Below are 22191 nucleotides of genomic sequence, written 5' to 3'. Positions count from 1 at the left end.
AGGCATATTGATATGCTTCTTCCACACCATCCAATTTCACAAAACTGATCTCATCTTGAATTGCAATTCTCAAACCATTCAAATATCTGGCCACTCTCTACTTCATCATCAACATTTCCAAATATAATATCCAATATGTAGAATTTCTCAATATAATCCTTCACACTAATATCTTTCTATCTCAATTTTTGCACCCTTCTTGAAAAATTCACATGATAATCAACAAAGAGAACCTTCTTCTTCAAATTATTCACCATTTATAATTAGTTTCTAATATTTTCCTTTCTTTTATTTATCTATCAATTTTCAAATGTTCACACCAAAGCAAAGCATGACCTTTCAACTTGGTAACTACTATTTTTACCTTTCTAATATTAGGAGTGCCTTCAAATTCAAAGTATTTCTCCATCTCAAAGATCCAATCCAAAAAATTATTGGTGTCCAATTTTCCATCATAACTTGTGACTTCAACAATAGGATTTGAATGTTCTCTAGACAAAAACTCTTAATAATCTTTTCTCATCCTCTTTAACTTCAGGTTCAAGATTAGGGTTTGGTGCTCTAAGGGCTCCTTCATCATCATTAACATCATTAAGATGTACTCCTCTCCTCTGTGCCATCTTGATAGCATCAAGTCTAGCTACAATTTATCTCAGCATATCCATAATCATATTATCAACATTTCCTCTAGCACAAACCATTTTGACAGTAGGTTCCTGCAAGATTGTAACCCTCCATAGGTTATAGGTCAAACCTAGATCTATTACCCTATAATCAAGATCAACTAGAGTTCTTCACAATTAATTAATTCCCACGAACAACTAGGCTTTGATACCACTTGATGCAAGGAAGGATTGCAAATTTGGGCCATAGGCTTTCCTAACAATCAACCAACCCTGTAGAGATCACACATTAGAAGAAAAACACAAGAGACAATTCCAAAAATAAGAGAGGAAAACAATTATTTTATTGACTCATCCAATTTCATTATGTATGTCTGGTTGTGAGGCCTTCTGGGTTATTGTAATGCCCCATATGGAGATCCTTCAAACAAGGATAAATAGAAGCAAAGATAATTTTTTTAAATCAAGTATGGATGCACATGAAAAACATCATACAAGGATCACAAAGATCACAACGAAAGACTAAAAAAACATCCAAACACCAATGGATCTCTAAACATCACTATTAAATAAAAATGACAAACTACGGAAGTCACAAAATGCATTCAAATCTAAAACATCCTGAATTTGAAAGGTCAAACACTAGAGTTTGAGAATTCCATAAAGGGTATCTTAATCACTTCTTGAAACCTTTTGGTCAAGTCAAAAAGTCCTGTTGGTTGCTCATGCAAGTTTTCTCATAGACCTAGGTGATACTTCCATATAGCCTAAGAAATACTTTCCAGTATCATACAACATTTCTTTAATGGGCATGTGATACTTTTAGGGTCTGGGTGATAGAGTTTCTAAGGTTGTGCAATAATCTTCCAATATTATATGGCATTTCTCCAATGGGTGTGTGATACTTTCCAATATGACATGATAGAGTTCCCTTTGGTGTGCGATACTTTCCAGTATTACATGATATTTCTTCTTTGGGTGTGCGATACTTTACAAGTACCACCCAATGCTAGAACAATGTCACCCATGAAAGAAAGAAATATGTTGACAAGTGAATAAATAAGAAGAGTTAGAGTTTGAACCTCCACATTGGGGAGTAGTAGATCCACAAATCAAGGCTTAGACACTCATACACAAGAGTAGCAAGACATAAACACAAATAACCATATAATCCATAGTAGTATAAGAAAATATACTAAAAATCACAATGTACAAAAATAACTAAACTCTTGCATAGTTCCTCCCAATTATAATAGCATCATGAGACCTCAAATCTCCTAGCCATCCCCTGCATGTAACATCCCAAACTACCAATTGGATAGTTAGAGCTATCTTATGAGGACATCACTACTACAACATAATAACATCATAAGAATAGGAAGATCTAACATGATAACAAACAAAGCAATAGATACTCCAACTAAGTGAATTATATCATCTAACCATATGCTAAACATCATAATAAAGAAATATGCCAAATACTAACATCATCTAAACATGACATCCAAGCATTTCGAGTAAAGCATAAATCACAAAGAAACATACTCTGGATACTCAAAATACCAAGTGAAACATCAAGCACTGGTCACACTGGAATAATAGACCATCTCTATACATCAGTCCCCAATAGTGGTATAGGTAGCTATGCCTCCCAACCATGTGAAACCTATAGGTCCACTCCCACCATAATGATGGAGATAATGATCCAACCAAAAACACACATAAAGAAAATGTCCATGGCCAACACTTACACCAAATACTAAAGAGGTCTGCGACCAAGATCATGAAATAATGCATGTGGATTAGGTCCTGGTCACACTCTATGGGTCACTATGTAGGGGGTTAGTGGAGGGTAAGTAGCTTGGCATCAGGTAGCCCAAGCTAGTATTGGCAGCTCTAACTCTCTTAGAGAGGAGCACAATCCCTTGTCCTTAGAATTATTTGGGTGCTCACATAACAAGTGTACTCAAACAAAATTGGGTGCTCACTTAACTTTTAATTATCTTAAATTTATTACCTAGTTAATTTATTTAGTTATCACTTAATTAGAACTTCTTCACGCCAACCCTATGGGAAAATAATCACTAGGTTGCGAATGAGAAGCCCCCTCCATGCTACCTTACATACCCATGCTCATCACATGATGAGTGCCCATAGGCATGCATATTCCCAACCCAACCCCAATGAACATAACTCTACCAAAATACAACTAGGAGTTTGGGCCTCACAAGTCACCCAAAAAATGCATGCACACTTGCTTGTGTGTGGCGCACCACCATCACAAATATCATAAAATAAGAACTAGATGAGAACACAAGAAAAATAACACTCTACTGAATACAAGCTCAAGAGAATGGATGTGACACACATCCTAATACAACATAATAGTGCAATAGTGGCCTAACTAACATCCTATGAATAATCCAAGGCCATAACCAACATCATGCCAAGAAAACCTAAGAAAATTGGGCAGCACAAAAATTGAGGTAAAAACCTCGAAACTCAAAAACTTTGAAATTAAAAATCATTTGGTCTTAGGGCATAAAATCCATGAAAATCCAATAAAATTTAGTTTTGAACATTGCATGAAAAAATGACCAGCATAATAGTGCGAAACCCCAAACCCTCATACTAGAAATTAGGGAAACTTCTTACCCATCCAACCAGGTAGAACTAACAATTAGAAATGAAGGGGAACACTAGTTCTCAACCTTCTAACATATAGCTACTAGAAATAGAAGTGGAAACAGTGTTGAAACATAAAAATGAGAGAGCCCTACCTAACATCCAAAAGGGAAAAAACTAGAGTTAGCCAAATAAAATAAATATCACATGGAAGCTATCAAAAGTTGTGGCAATCCAAGGTCTCCCCAAGTTGAATCCAATGAGACCAACCTCACAAAAATCCCACACCCATAGCTCCTACAATGAACAAAAACACAATCCTCCAGAAGAGGTTTTGGAAAAAAACTCTCAATTTTATTATTTTAGAAAGTGAGAAGTGAGGAATAAAATTCCTCTTTGGATAATTATTCACTTTTTGAGTGAATAATCAATTAGGGTAAATAACCAGGTAAATTCAACCCAAATGAAAACAAACTATTTCAAGTAATTGAAATTCATCTATGAAAAAGTTGTCAAGAATTAAAATTAATTAAAATAAAACCCAAAAAGCTCTTAAACCAAAATCATAGAATTTCTTAATAACTTTCATGACAAATGTGAACCTCTAAATGCACATACACACTCACAGGTCTTATCACATAATGTAAATGAGTCTGGATTTAATTAAATAACTAGAAGGTTTAATTTAAATAATAAAATATGAAATGTCGACCATATAGGGATGACATTGGTTAAATATGAACAATTGAATCACTAACTCCATGTGCCATTGGCGGGGATATAATTCCTACACACTAAAACACGTGATCAAGTGCAATTGCATATAAGAACATAGCCAAAGTAATAAATTCATTATATAACCTACTTTAACCATTTATTTAATTATACTAAATTAATCTATTAACATCACTCACGTTCACATAAAGCTTTACAAAGTAAGAATGAAGTGAATAACCATAGCATTAATTCCAACATATAAATGTAATCAGAGAATATGTACAAATATCGGATAACCAGATATCATCATAAAATATTCTTTCATCTAAAATGGCATCATCATGCAAATATGATCAATTGAGAAACATAGTAGTCTAAAATTATGATACCAGAAAATCAAAGTATAACATCCGACCATCAGGTCATCTCAAAAGTAAAATAACATGAGTAAAAAGTATCTCTTGGATGAAAATATCACAAGGTATAGACTGCAAGCACAAGAGGCACTACATCTCCCGCACTAGCCATAGACTTACTCATGGATGCCTACAAAAAGATAGGGGTACAAATCTCTCAATCCTGTAGCATCTTCCCAAGTAGTAGAAGTCTCATTGCTTGAGTCCCGCTGGACCCTTACCTACTATGTGTCCCAACCTCTCAAAGTCAATCTCCAATGCTAAAGGATACAAATTGGCTCCAAATAAAGTTGTTTGTCCTCCATTTACAAAGCATCCCAATCAAGAACATGGGTCACATTAGAATATACTGCCTCAAAATAGAAACAAGGAAAACATCATGGATGCTCAATAGGTTAGGTGACAACACTAGTCGATAAGCAACAAGACATGTCCTCTCAAGGATCTCAAATAGTTAGACAAAATGTGGTGCCAACTTAGAGCCTTTCCCATAACAAATGGGGCTCTTCCTGGGATGCATTCTCAAAAACACCCTATCACCAACAAAAAAGTGACGATCTAACCTATGAGAATTTGGATGCTTCTTTTGCCTATCCTGAGTAGTAACCAAATTCTCTCTAATATGAACAACTTGCTACTCCATATCTTGAAGCATCTCTAGACCTAGAAGTACTTGGTCCTCTAAATGATCCCAACTCAAAGGGGTATGATATGGTCTATCATACAAGGCCTAAAAAGGTGACATACTAAGAGAACTATGATACCCACTGTTATATGAAAATTCAACAAGGTATAAATAATGCTCCCACTTCACCCACCTATCCATTACATACATGCAAAGTATGCCTTCCAAAACTTGGTTCACTCTCTTTGTTTGACCATTGGTCTTTGGGTGGTAAGCTAAACTAAAATTGAGCTATGTGCCCAAACCATGTTGGAGAGACATCCATAATGCTGAAGTAAACATTGGATCTCTATCTAAAATAATCTAATGAGGAATCTCATGTAATCAAACAATATCTTCCAAGAAAAAATGCTCTACAGAAGAAGCCATGTAGGATGTCCTTATGGGTGAAACATGTGCTGCCTTGGACAAGTTGTCCACTATCACCATGATATAATCATGTCATCATGATGATATAGGGAACTCTATGATAAAATCAATAGATACGGTATCCCATTTCCACTCTAGAATGGTATGCGACTAAAAAAGACCTGCCGGATGCTGATGCTCTACCTTCACTCTCTGACACTCAAGACACCGAGCAACAAAATTAGCAACATTATGCCTCATCCTTGCCCAAAAGTACATCTCTTTAAGATTAACATGCATCTTCTTGATGCTAGGATGTTTAGAATATGGTGCACGGTGAGCTTTTGACAAAACCAAGGTACAGAGATCACCATACATAGGTAAATAGATACAACCAAAGTATCGCAATAGTCCATTAGACTTAAGAAAATAACCTCAAAACCTCCCTTCAAGGGTACGTCTAGACTCAATCTCCACCTCACCTCCTCATACCATGTGTCATTAGGAAATACCTCCAAGATATATCCTTACAAATCCATACCCAATGGAAAAACTGATATCTCATGTCACCTCCTACTCAAGGCATCCATGATGACATTTTCCTTCCCTTTAACATAGTGACCATCAAAGTCATACTCACACAGTAACTCCATCTAGCAATGCTATTGTGCATTTAGGTTTAGCTGAGTAAAGATATATTACAAGCTCCTATGATTGCTGTGCTACTCAAACATGTATCCCAAAAGGAAATGTCTCCAATGAACAAGAGCATGCACCATGACTGCAAATTCCAAATCATGAGTGGGGTAGTTTAGCTAATGGTCCTTGATTTTTCTAGACTCATATGCAATGACATGACCATACTACATAAACACAACACCCACACCTTCCAACAAAGCATCCGTGCAAACATAAAATCACCTATAGGATTAGGCACTGCAAGGATTGGTGCACTGGTCAAACACTCCTTAAGTGAAATAAATTCAGCCTCACAATGGTCTTACCAAACATACTTCTTCCCTTTCTATTGAAGAGAAGTGATGGGATGAGCTACACATGAAAGATCCTTCACAACATGACGGTATTAGCCTACCTATCCCATGAAACTATGAACCTCAAAAATATTAGTGGGTACTAGCCAATCCATGATAGCTTAGATTTTCTTTGGGTCCACCGCAATACCATCATTAGTGATGATATTACCCAAACACTTCACCTCTAACCAGAAGAATCCATATTTACCCAAGTTTCCATACAACTGATGATCTTGTAAGCACTACAAAACTTGGCATAAATGGACCTCATGTTCCTCTACAATCTTATAATAGATCAATATGTCATCCAAGAATACAATGACACACCAATTGAGTTATGTGTGAAATACTCCATTTATTAGACTCATGAATATTGATGGTGCATTGGTTAACCCAAAGGGTACAACTGTGAACTCATAATGCCCATATCATATAAGAAAGGTTGTCTGATGAATGTTGACCTCATGGATACGGAGCTGATGGTATTTCAACTTAAGATCAATCTTTTTGAACAATTGTGCTCCCTTTATCTAATCAAACAAGTCATCTATCCTTGAAAAAATATATTGGTTCTTCACCATCACCTTATTTAACTGGTAGTAGTCAATGCATAAATGTAGTGATCCATCTTTCTTCTTTATGAAGATAATTGGTGCACTTCATAGGTATACACTAGGAAAAATATGGCCCTTGGCCAACAATTCCTCCAACTACAATATGAGCTCACTCAACTCCTAAGTAGTTATGTGGTAAGGAGCTCATGATATTGGCTCCACTCCTGGTATGAGATTGATCCAAAAATCAATGTTACACTACAATGACATACCTTTTCTTTCATCAAGAAACACATCTACATACTCACAAAGGAGTGGGTGATCATCAAGTGTCACCATACAACTCTCAGCCTCCTTAAGATCACTAACAGAGACAACAAACATATAAAATCCCTTCCACACACTCTACTTTAGTTGGTTAGCTGAGATAATCTAAAGTGAGATTGGTCTTTGGACCCCTATGAGCTTCACCTACCCACCTATGTCATCAACACACTATACCAACTTATGATGACAATCTATATTTTCCTGATGGATAGTTAACCTATACATGCCCAACACAATGTCATATGATCCTAGCATTAGTATGTGAAGATCTACTGTGGTGGTGAAGGTAACTAAGTTCACTCTACAACCACTAATCAAGGAGTCCATAACCACTTTAGATCCTGTGGCTAACTCGACTTGCCACCTATCAACCTGATGTGCTACCACTAGCCCACATTGCTGGACAAGAGATGGTGAAATAAAAGAATTTGAAGCACCCAAGTCAAATAATACTAAAGATGAATTACCATGCAACATACCTATAGCCTTGGCTATGATACCCTGGTGTATAGCTTGACGGTTATCAACTGCCACAAAAATTTGATGAGCTCTAGCTACATCCCCTATGGTAGGCTCCAATTTTGCTGCACCTCTACTAGGTCCTAAAGGAGTCTTCAAGGTACATTGCACTTCTCTATGACAAAGATAACTACATAAGAAACATGTTCCTTTAGAAAAGGAGTGTTGTTGATGTCCACCTGCGAAGCACTAGAATATGGTGCACTTCCCTTGCTAGAGTTCTATTGATTACTTTGAGAAGGGAAATTTTGTTGACACTTCTTGCCATGGCTCTAGTCATCTCATTTCTTCCCTAAGGCACCTAAATTCTATCCAGCCTTATTCCAATACCCTCACTAATTTTTACAACAATATCCACCCTGTGAGGGTGTTGATTGGGTTTGGCCCTTTCCTGAGGATTGAGTGAACTATGCATCCTACCTTGAAGTCCATGCACTATGGTTCTGAGAACTTGATTTACCATTGATCCCATTAGCAAAATTACTCTCTATAATTTTTACCTTCTCCACAACAAGGATAAGTGTCTTGGGTTGATACATTCAAACCTCTCTAATAAGGGAGTCCTTCTTACCTTGGACAAAATGTTGAGTACAGAGTATCTCATCATGATTATAGCATGAGTATTTCCTAAGCTCAAATAATTTAATCTCACACTGATCCATTGACATGTTATTTTGTCTAATCTCATGGAACTCATCAACATGAGCCTCCTTGAACTAAGGGGATAAAAATCTCTTTCTAAATCTCTCCTCAAAGATCTCCCAAGCAAGATCTGCAATAGTGATCTGGAGTTTTTGGCCCTTGATGTTCAACCAATTGGATGCATGGTTTCTCAGCTACATAACTACATAATGAGTCCTCAAACTGGTTGCATATGGGTAAATGGAAAAGAAGTGTTCCATATCTAGTAACCAAGTTTCAACCTCGAGGCCACCTCTCTTACCATCATAGAATGGTGGTCTGGACTATTGAAGATATTTCATAATGTCCAAATGGATGGAATCCTCTCCATCTTAGTCACAACCTCTCCAATGGTGCCTTCTACCACTAGGTGGTATGCAAGAATGTTTATGCTCATTCTTCTCCTCTCTATGCTCAAACATGTGGGAATCTCCATGATGAGATCCCTCTTACTAACCATGGTTGCATTGGTATTCCTCTACATGAGATCCCAACCAAGCTATGATCTCCTGTAGCAATGACATCAATGTGGTAATGCCACCCTGATCATTATTACCTTATTCTTTCCCACAAACCTAATGTTCCTCTTCTTGGTGTTCTTCTTCATGGTTTTTTTTTGGTTACTACCTTGACCACTAGGTCTACATGCAGGAGGCATCATTATGGAAGCAACATGATAAGGTCACAATCATACATCATAATCATAAGAGTCACAAGCATGAACCACAACAAGATATCAAAACAAGAAAACATAAGATATAATATATGCACTAAAAACAATAACATAGTGGAAGCATAACATAGAGATCCCAATATTGCAATATGGGCTTTGATACTAGATGTAATGCCTTGCCTAGAGATCCTTGGAACATGGATAAATATAAGCCTATATATATATATCAAGTATTGATGCACATGAAAATCACCATACAAGGATCACAAAGATCATGATGGAAGACTAAACAAACATCCAAACACTAATGGATCTCCAAATGCCACTACTAAACAAAAATGACAAACTACATAAGTCACAAAACACATTCAAAACTAAAAAATCCCAAATTCAAAATGTCAAATGCTAGGGTTTGATAAATATATAAAGGGTATCCCAATCACCTCTTGAAACCTTTCAGTCAAGTCAAAAAGTTCCTGCTAGTTGCCTGGGTAGGTTTTCTCATAGACCTAGGCAATACTTCCATACAGCTTGGGAAATACTTTCCAATTGTTGGAAATATAAGAAAATTAATTGAGAGGGGAGGGGTGAATCAATTACTACAAAAATAAATCCTAGATCCCTTAGATATTAGTAAAAACTAATTATGCTGATGCTTGACAAACAAAGAAATACTCTAACTTGGTAAACACTGTAATTGCTCAGCAAACACTTAACTCAAAAATATTAAGGTGTTATTTGTGATTACTTATTACTTTAACTTAGTTTCAAGCACATAAAAGAAATACCATGAACACATTTGACACCGAGACTTAACATGGAAACTCAATTTTGAAAAAATCACCAATTGCAACTTGTTACTATTTTCACTCTTCTAAAGTGAGCCCTATTAGGAGCCCACCCCATTAAAGGTTAAAAAACACACTGTTAGGTGTGGCCCTATTACTGTGACTTGATTAGAGGATTTAATCACCCTGTTAGGAGTGGCCTTGTTAGAGGTCTTTAAACAATTCAATAGAACTACCACCTTCTTAGAGGATTTACAAATAACTGTTAAGCCAACTCTATTAAGAGATTTAGATCACTGCTACAATGGTTAGAGAGTAACAATGACATGACCTAATTTGGATGCAACTGAACTATTGATTATAGATCTCAATTCTAGCTTATATATGATCCTTCTTGATGAAATATTTTTTTTTTCTCCATAAGGATATTTTACTTATCCTTTTGATTCGCTTCCTTTTAGCATCATTAGATCTTCAAAATCTTCTATGCATTCACACTCACACACTTCTAAATCTCAACTTGACCTTATACTTATATCTTTTATATTATCAGGTAATCTAGAATAGAACTTAGAATAATTAATATTCATCTTTTTAGTCGACTAGGACCAATAGATAAATCAATTGAACTTAATATGCCAAAACAAGAAGATCCTTTGTTAGCTGACCCAACTTAGTAGACACTAACTTAGAAACATTTTTCTTATGTTAACCAATTGAAACTCAGTCAACACTACATACTACCAAAGTTCCTTTGGTAACTGAGTGAGCTTGGTTAGCACTGGTTCCATCCAATGTTTCCTTCATTAACTGAGGGAGCTTAGTTAGCACTTATCTTTCACAGACTTTTCTTTGAAGCCCTAGTGAACTCAGTAGATACTACCTCCTGAACTAGAAAAACTCTAGATTGCTCAGTAGCTATAGAAAACTATCTTCAATGTCTGAGTGAACTCAACTTCTATTGATTGGTAATGATATGACATTTTGTGTAACATCAAAGACAATACACAATTAATCAATTATTTCAACAATCTCCCTCTTTGGCATTGATGGCAACACATGTCATAGCATAGAAATTTTGGAGCAAGAATAAAGTAGGGAATATATCCTTTGTTTTATTTTAATTCTCATACATGAGAACTCCCTTTGTCAAAAAGCTTCTATTTGCTAATGTAATCAATTAAAAATGGTCATCTAGACTATGAGCCACCTTTCTAGCATTTTTCCATAATTTATCTAATGGTTATATATTATCAAATCCTCAAAAATCTATTTATTCAAGTATAACCTATGGTATGACCACTTTATCCCAAGTTCATATTTAATAAAAAAAACATGTCCCCCTTTTAATTAAATAAAATTTCCCACTCATCTCTTATCCTAAGTGTACACACATAAGCATTATTCCTATTTTAAAAATAAAAGAAAATATATTTTTGTCTACACATGAATGCACAATTTTCTATGTGAGAGGAATCTTCTATTTTTAAAATAACTTTAATTCTCCTCCACACATTTCAAACCTTCTCAAAAGTCAACCATTAATTATGATTGGTTGAGATTCTTGTGACATGGATCACTCAAGATGTATTCTCCTCCCTTCATTATTCCTCTCTTGCCTCTTAATCATTACTGTGCATTTTTCTTTAAAAGGGAGGGCTCTCTCCGCATTCAAAAATTTTAGTTTCTTATGCTATTGTTATGCTATAGGTTTTCTTGGTGATTTTGGAGACTTGGAAAATTCTTGCATTTTTTCATTTTAGCTTAGCTCTCATTCTACTTATATTATGACATACTTTTTAGCTTAGTTTCATTTATGCTTTAGCTTAGTTCTCTTTTTTAGCTTGCATTTAATTTAGAATAGCTTGCATTTGCATTGCATTTTATTCTAGATTCTTGGATATTGGTACTCTTGCCTCTACTCTTTGAATCTCTCATTCTATGGTGCACCTTGCAAGGGTTGCATAGTTTAGTTCATTTGAGAGCCACCATCTCATAGCCTTTTCATGCTATAGATAGAGATCTATAAGTGAGCTATTGAGACTTCCTCTTCCATGGGGTCTCTCAAGAATAATGGTTTATAGAAGTGTGACACTTTTATGCACACATTTTTGGTGCCCATCGTGGGGCTAGAACCAAGTTTCTAGCTCCATTTTCTTACTTGTATTTTGGTTACATTATTATTTTTGATTTTCTTGCAACAACTTCTTGGATCTAATCAAGTGGTTTTATAGGTTTCTTACTTTAGTTTTAAGGCTAAGCCTTGTGTAGATTTGTTTGAAGGCCAAAACCCTAGTTCTGAAAGATTTGAGCATATCTTCCAAACCAATTTGATTTTAGATCTAAATTTGTTTTTGCAACTTGGGTATGCATCATAACTGTCTTAGACCAATTTGTAGATTGTTTTGAGTTGATTTGCGTCCGTTACGATTTTTTCTTTATTTTTCATAAAAAAATGTTTCTAGTCACAAATTAATATTTTTTTTTGAAAACTCTATATTTTCAGAAAGGGATTTGAATTCTAAAGGGGGTTAGTTCTTTGTGTTTTGACTTTTGAACTCATATTAGGCCTCAAAAACTGAATTTGATAAATCTGGCCTATTTTGACAAAATGGGTCCCTAGGGCACAAATGAAGATATTTTTGAATTTATTGCATTTTTGGAAAGCTCTTTAAGGGGGTCTCTTCTTTTCATTTCTATTTTTGGATCCAAAATCATAGCAAAAAAGTCCAATCTTGTTGACTAGGTCAAAAGAAAAGAGTAAAAATGAGAGCATTTGTGATTAGCTTGCACTTTCTTTGCATACACTTGGTTAGAATATAACTTAAATTTTTGAGGCAACTAACCACTTTATGTTGTAGGTCTTACTTGGTTGTTATGCCCTAACCTTGGTTGCTTTTTAGGGATTTTCTCATTTTCATTGCTAAAAAAAATGCATGTCAAAGCTTCAAATGTGAAAGGGCTACTAATGATTGTTTACAGGATGCCCAAAGCATAAAAACAAAACTTTCTTGTATTTATTTATTACATTTGTGGCACTCTACTAGTTTCTTTCATTTCATAGGCACATTAAACTTGTGATTGAGGTTCTTTGGTGATAGGAGAGTATGCTCTTCACCCTTGCGGTGAATCAAAAATCTTGACTCACCTTTGAATTTGAGAACAAGTGGATTAATTGAATATTTTTGGTATGTTTGGGGGAAACAATCAATATAGGAGAGTATTCTCTTCACCCTCATGGTGAATCAGAAATCTTGACTCTTGAAAATGGATCCAATTTGTCTTAGTTAGAATCCTTTAAAGGGTCTGCTCTTGGACAACCTAAGAGGAATGACCCAAGTGGGGACAAGCTAATACCCTGCTCTTCCAACCCAATATAAACTCAAGGCTATAAAGGACACAAAACCTTGTTAGACATAGTGTTTGTCTTCACTTAGTGTGATGACTTATGAGATTTTAACTATGAGGAGATCACTAGGCAAGAATGCTTAAGGTGCTCTTGTGACCATGAGGTCTGTTACCCACTACAAGGTACAGTGTCCCCTAATTGGGTGCAAGAGGAAAATTATGAATGGAATCCCTTTCTAAACACCCTAGGTTAGTATCTACCCTATTTTTCCACTCAACTTCTTGGTGCAAGGATTGATCCTAGTGAACTACCTAGATCACCCCAAAATTTTACACTCATCATTTGTGTTCCCTTGGTTGTGCTTATGGAACTTCCATGACAAAGCCAATATCTCTTGTGGGAAACCACTTGGTGTGAGGCAAAGGAGCATCAAGCATGGGCCAAGTTGTTGAGTAATGAACCATGACTTTTAGGTAGATATTGCTTGATGTGTTCTTGAATGTGCTAGACCTGTCGAAATCTTTTGAACATATACATGACAATTTTTCTAGGGCTTTCTTTTAAGCCCTCACATATGCTTGTATCATGCAAGGTTGCTTTGTCCCTTGCTTGATTGTTTGAAGACTATTCCAAGTGTCACTATCTTGGAAAGAAATTTCTTTTGAACATCAAACTTGCTATGCTATCAACTATTGTCAAACTTTGTCAACCAAGTCAAATCATCAAGTCTTAACATTTTTCTTGTGTTTCTTGCTAAGGGGAGTCTCATTGTTTGATTTTTTGAAATTCTATGTCTCCAGTGCTTGAACATGCTTAAAGTGACTCTTTGGTCTTAGTGATCTTGGGATTTCTATCTTCATGGTCTATGTTTGCTTGCTAGTTATCTTTTTGCTGAAATGCTTACCTTGATTTCTTGACTACACTCTTAGGTTGGTGAAGTTGTTCACTTGTCACCCTGCTTGCTCTATCTACTTGGCTATTTGGCTTCTTGCCTAGATCTTGACTTGAGTCACTAGTGTTATAAGTTTCTTGGAAACTTTCTTGACAAGTCACTTTACTCTATCTTTACTATTTTAGCAAGTGAACACTCCACCTCTCTAGTTTGGACATTAGGTTATCTTGTGTCACCTTCTTAGCTTCCTCTAGTCTCCTTCAAGCTTGATTATCTATCTACCACTATGTAATTCAAATCTTGTGCTACCAAACCTCAACCAAATCTAGATGATCATGATATCCTCCATGCCACTAAAGAGTTTCAAGATCTATACGCTCAATACAAAGAACTAGAAGAGACAAATGATCTTTCCTACCTTCATCTCTCTAAGCGTATGATATAAATGAATTCTAAACTTTAGATAAGATTTGAGGAGAAGATTTAATTCTTAAATGGATCTCCATTAATAACTTTACATACACATGGTTTATCTTCTTCAAGGTCTACATATTCTACTCTAAGACATCAAATGTCTTTATCTTCTAGATCTAAATACCTCCTTAGAGAGAAAGAAAGTGATACCTTCCTTGAGTCTATTCCAAGCTATCATGATGGAACTATCTTTGACCAAGACAATGATGAAGACATGGATGCATACCATTCACTTGAGAAACAATAAAATGACTCTAGACATACTTTTGATAGAACTTTTTCTCCCTTGGAAGATTCTTATGATGACACTTTGCAAACACTTCTTAGCACCAAGCTCATCATGTTACCTAAGTCTAGCTCATATGGAAACCTATTCTTGGATATCTATTATGCTTATCATCAAAATAATGAGTATATTACTTCAAATTGCATTGAGCTAAAACATAAAATCCAAGATCTTATTGATAATGAGATTATTGATACCTTTAATGACTCATGTGATGAGGATACTTTTCTTGAGAAAGATCATATTAATGAACCTATTTCTAGTGATGGTTTCCTTGATACCTCCACTTATTCCAACACTCATGCACCTCCCAACACTTAAAATCTTTCCAACATGCCTCTATCAAATAAAGAACCTAATGCTTTTCATGTACACTATGCCTATCCTCAAGGGCTACCTCTAAAAGAAACTCAAGCTGACAACCTTCACTTGGTTGCAAACCTTTTTCATGCTACTAAGCCTAAAGATCCAAGCACTACTCCATTTACTCTTCATTCTCCCTTGTCATTAGAAGTGGCTTCATGTTAAGAGTACTCTCAAAAAGAAAAAGCTATAAATGTCAAGAAAGATCAAGATCAAGCACCCTTTCATCTCCTTCAAAATTTCACCCCTCTATATCCTATGTCTTTTCCATCCCCCAAGTATGATGAAGATACCACTTCTATTATCTCCCTTGAGCTTACTGAAAATTATGAGAAAAGTTCTCTTCCTATGCTATCCAAAGCTACTTGTCAAGATCAAAGCATCCCCTCATGTTCTACTTCTCCATAGCCACTTCAAAATTGTGGTCAAGCTTCAAGTGCTCCTATTAAAAATGTTGTTCCTATCAAATCTACTTATGATTATATTGATGGATTTGACTATGTTTCTCACTCTAAAGATGTTGATATCCCTTTTCACTCTCAATTTTCATAACCAAAGTCTATCATTGGTCCTTATCCATCAAAGCTAAAGCCTTCAAACCTTCCATCTATATTGGGACCTTATGTTCCTTCATCTCCTACATTTTCCACTCCTAACTCTCCCATCATACCTCAAGATCAACAAAGACACTCATCCTCGATAAATTTCCACCCATCTATCCATCTAAGCCAGTCATATCATCCTTATTCATCCAAAAATCCCAAGTATTTTGGAAGCGAGAATAAACATAAGAATTCATTAAAAAATGAAGATCACCATGTCCCATCTAATGGAAATGTGAATGCAAAGAAGAAATTCGAGAGACCAAAAAGGTCCTCTATTAAAAAAGAGAAATCAAAGAAAGTATGAGTTCCTAAACCCATTATTAAAGAAATGTGTTTTGAAGTATCCATAGGAAAATCTGAAGCTATATGGATTCCCAAGTCCCTCTTGAAAGACTTGAACATTGAAAAGAAATCAAAGTTGACATTCAAGCTTCCAAAGGCTTCCATTCCATCTTCTTCTGAAAATCTTCCTAAGAATATTCCAAAGCCTTCCACTCCAATTTCTTCCAAATCTCTTTTACCACCTCATACATCTAAAATTCAAGCTATTTCATCCATGATTCCTCCATCATTCCAATACCGTTCAAGGTGTGTGTCAATGTTGATCTTGCCCAATATTTTAGCTAGCCTCATGAAATCATCTAAAACTTATACTTACTTTCTATCCATGCTTGTTCATTTCTTTAAAGACAAGAAACCTTATCCTTCATATTATCCTCCTACTATCATCTCCCTTCCATCACCCTATCATCATCTTTGAGAATACTTATCTATGGTCTTAGGTTATCATGATTTATCCTTCCTATAAGAGAATTATCTAAATTGAAAAAAAATCTTGACCCATTTCTAAAAATTCCAATTTTTTTAGAAAAAATAGAAAAAATGAAAAGAAAGAAAATGTGCCTTGGTGAAAAAGACTTCCTGTGGCACCTTGGTAGAAAAAGTAGAGACAAATAAATTCTTCCTATGGTGAAAACCACTTCTTGTGGTGTCTTGGATTAGTACCATGATGAAAACCTGGAAACAGGCATCATGTGTAATTCTTATTGCTATATCCCATTGCTATCCTATCTAGTTGACCCTGTGGTCTTGATCATAATAAAGAAAAACATGGTTCTCATAAGCCTCTTGACATGTCTACTCTTTTAGATTAAATGCTTTCATGTTATCTCGATTATTGTCCTTCACTACTTATGCCATAGGCAATCTCGCTTGTTCGCTACATTGCTTATCCTACATGCTGTCTTCCTCATTACTTCCATTGCTTATCCAAAACCTACTTTATATGGATATCTTTCCCTAGCTTGGGTACTCTTGAGGAATGTGTCCTTGAGGATCACTTTCACTTGCTTCATACTCATTTCTTATATGTCTTTTCTTATCCACCAACTTGCTGCTCCATCTTGTCGTACACCTTGCTAAACATAGGGACAATTAATGTGATCTTGCTTGAGAACTAGTAATCTCTAAATAATTCTAAAAAATTGAAAAAAATCATATATGATGCTAATCCTAAAAATTAGAAAATGTCTTGAAAAATGATCATATTAGTGAAAATCTAGCAATAGGTGCTTTGATGTATCACCAAAAAAAATAAAAAAATTCAAAAATACAAAAAAAAAAAAAAAAGTACTGAAATTTTTTTGCCAAGTGGTGAAAACCTACAAATAGGTGCTACTTGAGACCCTTACACCTATGTCTATAAGTCTCAATCACCCACTTTGCAATACATTTCCTAGTTTGGAATTGTTTCTTGTCCTCGTCTTGGGGGCACAACTACCTAGCCTATTAAGATATCAATGTGCATTAGGGTTTCTTTGAGAACTCACATAACATTGTTTCTCAACACTCCCCCCAACTTGACATCAATAGTTTCTCAACACTTTTTAGATAGTTTACCTACAGTCTTCAATGTCATAGTATTTCTCACTATCAAAATCAAGTCTTGAAGAAATGGCCAAGTGAGTTACACACATGCACTTAAACACTTAAATGACTAAGCTATATTGGTCTTTATCTACAATGTGTGATGTCTATGAAAATTTATTTTCTATATGTTCCCTCCCTAGTAGTCATTCAAGGATGTCATGAACTAGAAGACTAGGGGCATGGGGCATGTTTTCTTGATTTTTGATTGTGGGTGTAATTTGTTCATCTATAGTGTTTTGAGCATCCATGATTGTCCTACTTAACACTTTGAACTTACAATGTATCATCCTTGTATATTTTTGCAAGACCACACTCAAGAGTTATCCTGGTGCTTATAACTTAATACAGGTGTAATCTTGCTATATTAAACTTAGGGAGTCTAACTACATTACCCATCTTGACCTAAATGTATTTGATACTTAAGTTGGATTCCCACATTTCTATCTAAAATAGATCATATTCATATCCTCATAGTTTTACTTGTGATGATTTTATGATCTTATGATGTCCCTAATAAGACTTGATGATAAAAACTAGGACCTACTTATGTAACCCTTGCAATTGCACCTTTTCATACTAGCTTGCATTCTAGGGTTTGTTCTAGCATATCTTTAAATTTTGCATGTTGAGAGAGCTCTCTTCTTTATCTTTCATGAGCTTGTTAGCTAACTGCATTCATCCTTCTCTTGCATCTTCTCAATCTTATCTTATCTCTTCTTTCCTTTTTCTTTCTTCTTTTCTACCTTATCATCTCATCTATGCTTTTGACCTATCTTTGCTAATCTTGACATCCTAGATCCATTTTTGGGATCAAAATCCAAATTTAGGTTCATCTTGCTACTCAAAATTTCTTCCTTCTTCTATGTAGTTGGCTAACCTATTGAGGCTTAATCTTTGAAATTTGTTGGGGAAATAATCATTTCTTCATTTCTTCATCATTTCTAATCTCTTCCACTCTTTGCTTTCATTTCTATTTCATCTCATTTCATCATTCTTCTTTCTTTGACCTAATTCTTATGCTTTATCCTTCTTGGTCAAAGTTAGTCAAATTGGGGCATATCTTCATTGCTTGGTGGTCACTCTTTGGTCTTAATCTCTTATCTATCATCATGAACTTTTATTTGTTCTAAATTGATCAAATCTAGCTTATTTATGCATCTCCTCTATCTCATTTTGATTTCAATCTTGAGGGGGCATGAATATTCTATCATTGTTGCAAATTTATTTTTTGTACAACTATCTATTTTCTCTTGATCTATCTTCTTTTCTTGGTGTTAGTACTCTTCTTGAGTTTTGATATTGTCTCTATCCTAGTGTTGAAAACTACCACTATCAGACTATACATTCAGGACTTGCTATCTCTTTTTCCATTTCTTTCTTCATGATCATATCTCTCTATCTATTTTTGCCTACTTGGATTATGTATTCTTTGATGTCATGTTTTCTTAGATTGATCACACATTAGTCAAAGAGAGGAAAATTTAATCAACTAAAAATGGTCATCTAGACTACGAGCCCCCTTTCTAGCATTTTTTCATAATTTATCTAATGTTTATTTTTAATCAAATCCTCAAAAATCTATTTATTCAATTATAACCTATAGTATGACCACTTTATCCCAAGTTCATATTTAGTTAAAAGAAGATGTCCCCCTTTTAATTAAATAAAATTTCCCACTCATCTCTTATCCTAAGTGTGCACACATAAAGCATTATTCCTATTTTAGAAGTAAAAGAAAAAACATTTTTGTCTACACATGAATCACAATTTTCTATGTGAGAGGAATCTTCTATTTTTAAAATTTATTTTCCTCCACACATTTCAAACCCTCATAGAAGTCAACCATTAATTGTGATTGGTTGAGATGCTCGTGCACATGGATCACTCAAGATGTATTCTCCTCCTTTCATTATTCCTCTTTTGCCTCTTAATCTCTACCATCCATTTTTCTTTAAGAGGGAGGGCTCTCTCCTCATTCAAAATAATTAGTCTTTCATGCTATTGTTATGCTATAGGTTTTCTTGGTGATTTTGGAGACCTAGAGCATTCTTGCATTTTTGAATTTTAGCTTAGCTCTCATTCTACTTATATTATGACATACTTTTTAGCTTAGTTTCATTTATGCTTTAGCTTAGTTCTCTTTTTTAGCTTGCATTTTATTCTAGATTCTTGGATATTGGTACTCTTGCCTCTACTCTTTGAATATCTCATTCTATGGTGCACCTTGCAAGGGTTGCATAGTTTGGTTCATTTGAGAGCCACCATCTCATAGCCTTTTCAAATCATAGATAAAGAGCTATAAGTTGGCTCTTGAGACTCCTTCCATGGGTTCTCTCAAGAATAATGATTTGTAGAAGTGTGACACTTTCTACCAAGTTCAAGTGTGTATAAATGTGTCACACTTCTATAAACCATTACTCTTGAGAGATAAATTTGGTAGAAGTTCAAGAATTATCAAGTGTGACCATGGTTTATTTCTCTCATAAACTTGGCTAAACCCAAAAAAGTGTGCCTTTGGGGTCACTTTTGGAAAATTTCTAGTATACATTATATCAAAAAATGGTATTGAGGTTGATCCTAAAAAAGTCCAAGCTATCATGGAAATTCCTCCTCCAAGAAATATCAATCAACTTAGAAGTCTACAAGGATGTATAAAATCCATCAGAAGATTCACTTCTTGGTTGGTTAATAAAGCTCAATATTTAAACAAGAATTTGCATAAAGGCTCTACTGATATCTAGAATGATGAGTGTCAACAAAATCTAGACAAAATCAAAGGGTACTTGGCTAAACCTCTAGTTTTAATGCCACTCATTCTAGGAAAACCTTTGATCTTGTATATGTTATCTCTAGCTTCTTCTTTAGGAGCATTATTAGCCCAAAGTGATGAGACTAGAAAGAATAGGCTAAATATTACATCAACCAAACTTTGGTTACTTATGAAATAAACTACACCAGTATTGAGAAGGCATGTCTTGTAGTGGTCTTTTCTTCTAAAAAACTTTGAGATTATGTGTTGGCACATAAATTCACCTAATTGCTAAAATTGATCCTTTGAAATATTTGTTGAGCAAAGCTATGCTTACTGGTCATCTAGCTAAATGGATGATGATTCTTTCAAAATTTGACATTCAATATGTCAAATGTAAAGCCATCAAAGGGTAGGCCATAGCTAACCAATTGGGTGATTTTCCAGATGGCTCAATTATGTACACTAAGAGAACTAGGAAAATTTTCTTTGATAGTTCTTATACACAAAATGGAGTTGGAGCAGGTGTCTTGTTTGTTTCACCTCATGGATATACAATCCCAAAATCCTACAAACTCTTATTCCCTTGCACAAACAACATTGCAAAATATGAGGCATTAACAAATGGGATCAAAATAGCTCTTGAATGGAGAATCACTAAATTGCACAGCTACGGGGATTCTCAACTTGTTATAAACCAAGTAAACAATGTATATCAAACAAAGGATGACAATTTGATACCTTACAAGAAGTTGATAGATGCTCTAAGGAACTATTTCACTTTTGTGACATTTCAACAAATTCCTAGAGTAGAAAATAAGGCTACCAATGCGATGGCTACTCTAACATCTATCCTCTAATTGCAAGAACATGAATCACAATTTGAGTTCCTAGTGGAAGAACTACATCATCCTACCTATGATTCCTTAGACAACTAGGTGATCTGCACTATTGCAGGTCATGATTCCTCCCACTACATAGTTATATTCTCTTACCTATGTGATCAAGTCATTCCTAAAACCCTAACACACAATAAAAAATGCAAACTCCTCCACAATGCTTCACATTACACATTAGTCTTTGGTGACTTGTATAGGAAAAGTCTAGACAGAACGTTGCTAGGTGTTTAGAGCTAGAAGAGTCCAAAAAGGCACTCACTAAGGTCCACAATGACATTTGTGGTGTAGATTCTAATGGCCTTACACTTGCTCAAAAATTTATTAGGGTGGGTTATTATTGGCCAACCATGCAAGCTGATGCTTTCCATTATGCCAAGTCTTGTCAGAAATGTCAACTTCATGGAAACTTAATTCATGCTCCTGGATGTGAGCTAATTCCCTCTGTGACATATAGGCCATTTCAAAAATGGGCCTTTGACTTGGTAGGAAAAATTTATTCAAGTTCATCTGTGGTCAAAAATTTATCATCATAGCCACTGAGTATTTACCAAATGGGTTGAAGCTGAGCCACTATCTATTGCTATAGGAAAACATGTTGCCTTGTTTATACTAAATCACATCATTTGTCATTATGATATTCCTTCCTCCATTATTA

The sequence above is a fragment of the Cupressus sempervirens genome, chromosome 11 (assembly GCF_028749045.1).
Source record: "Cupressus sempervirens isolate cs-2001-9-10 chromosome 11, ASM2874904v1, whole genome shotgun sequence".
In the NCBI taxonomy this organism is placed as follows: domain Eukaryota; kingdom Viridiplantae; phylum Streptophyta; class Pinopsida; order Cupressales; family Cupressaceae; genus Cupressus; species Cupressus sempervirens.
The sequence above is the reverse complement of the archived record's forward strand: the minus strand, read 5'-3'. Positions refer to the sequence as shown.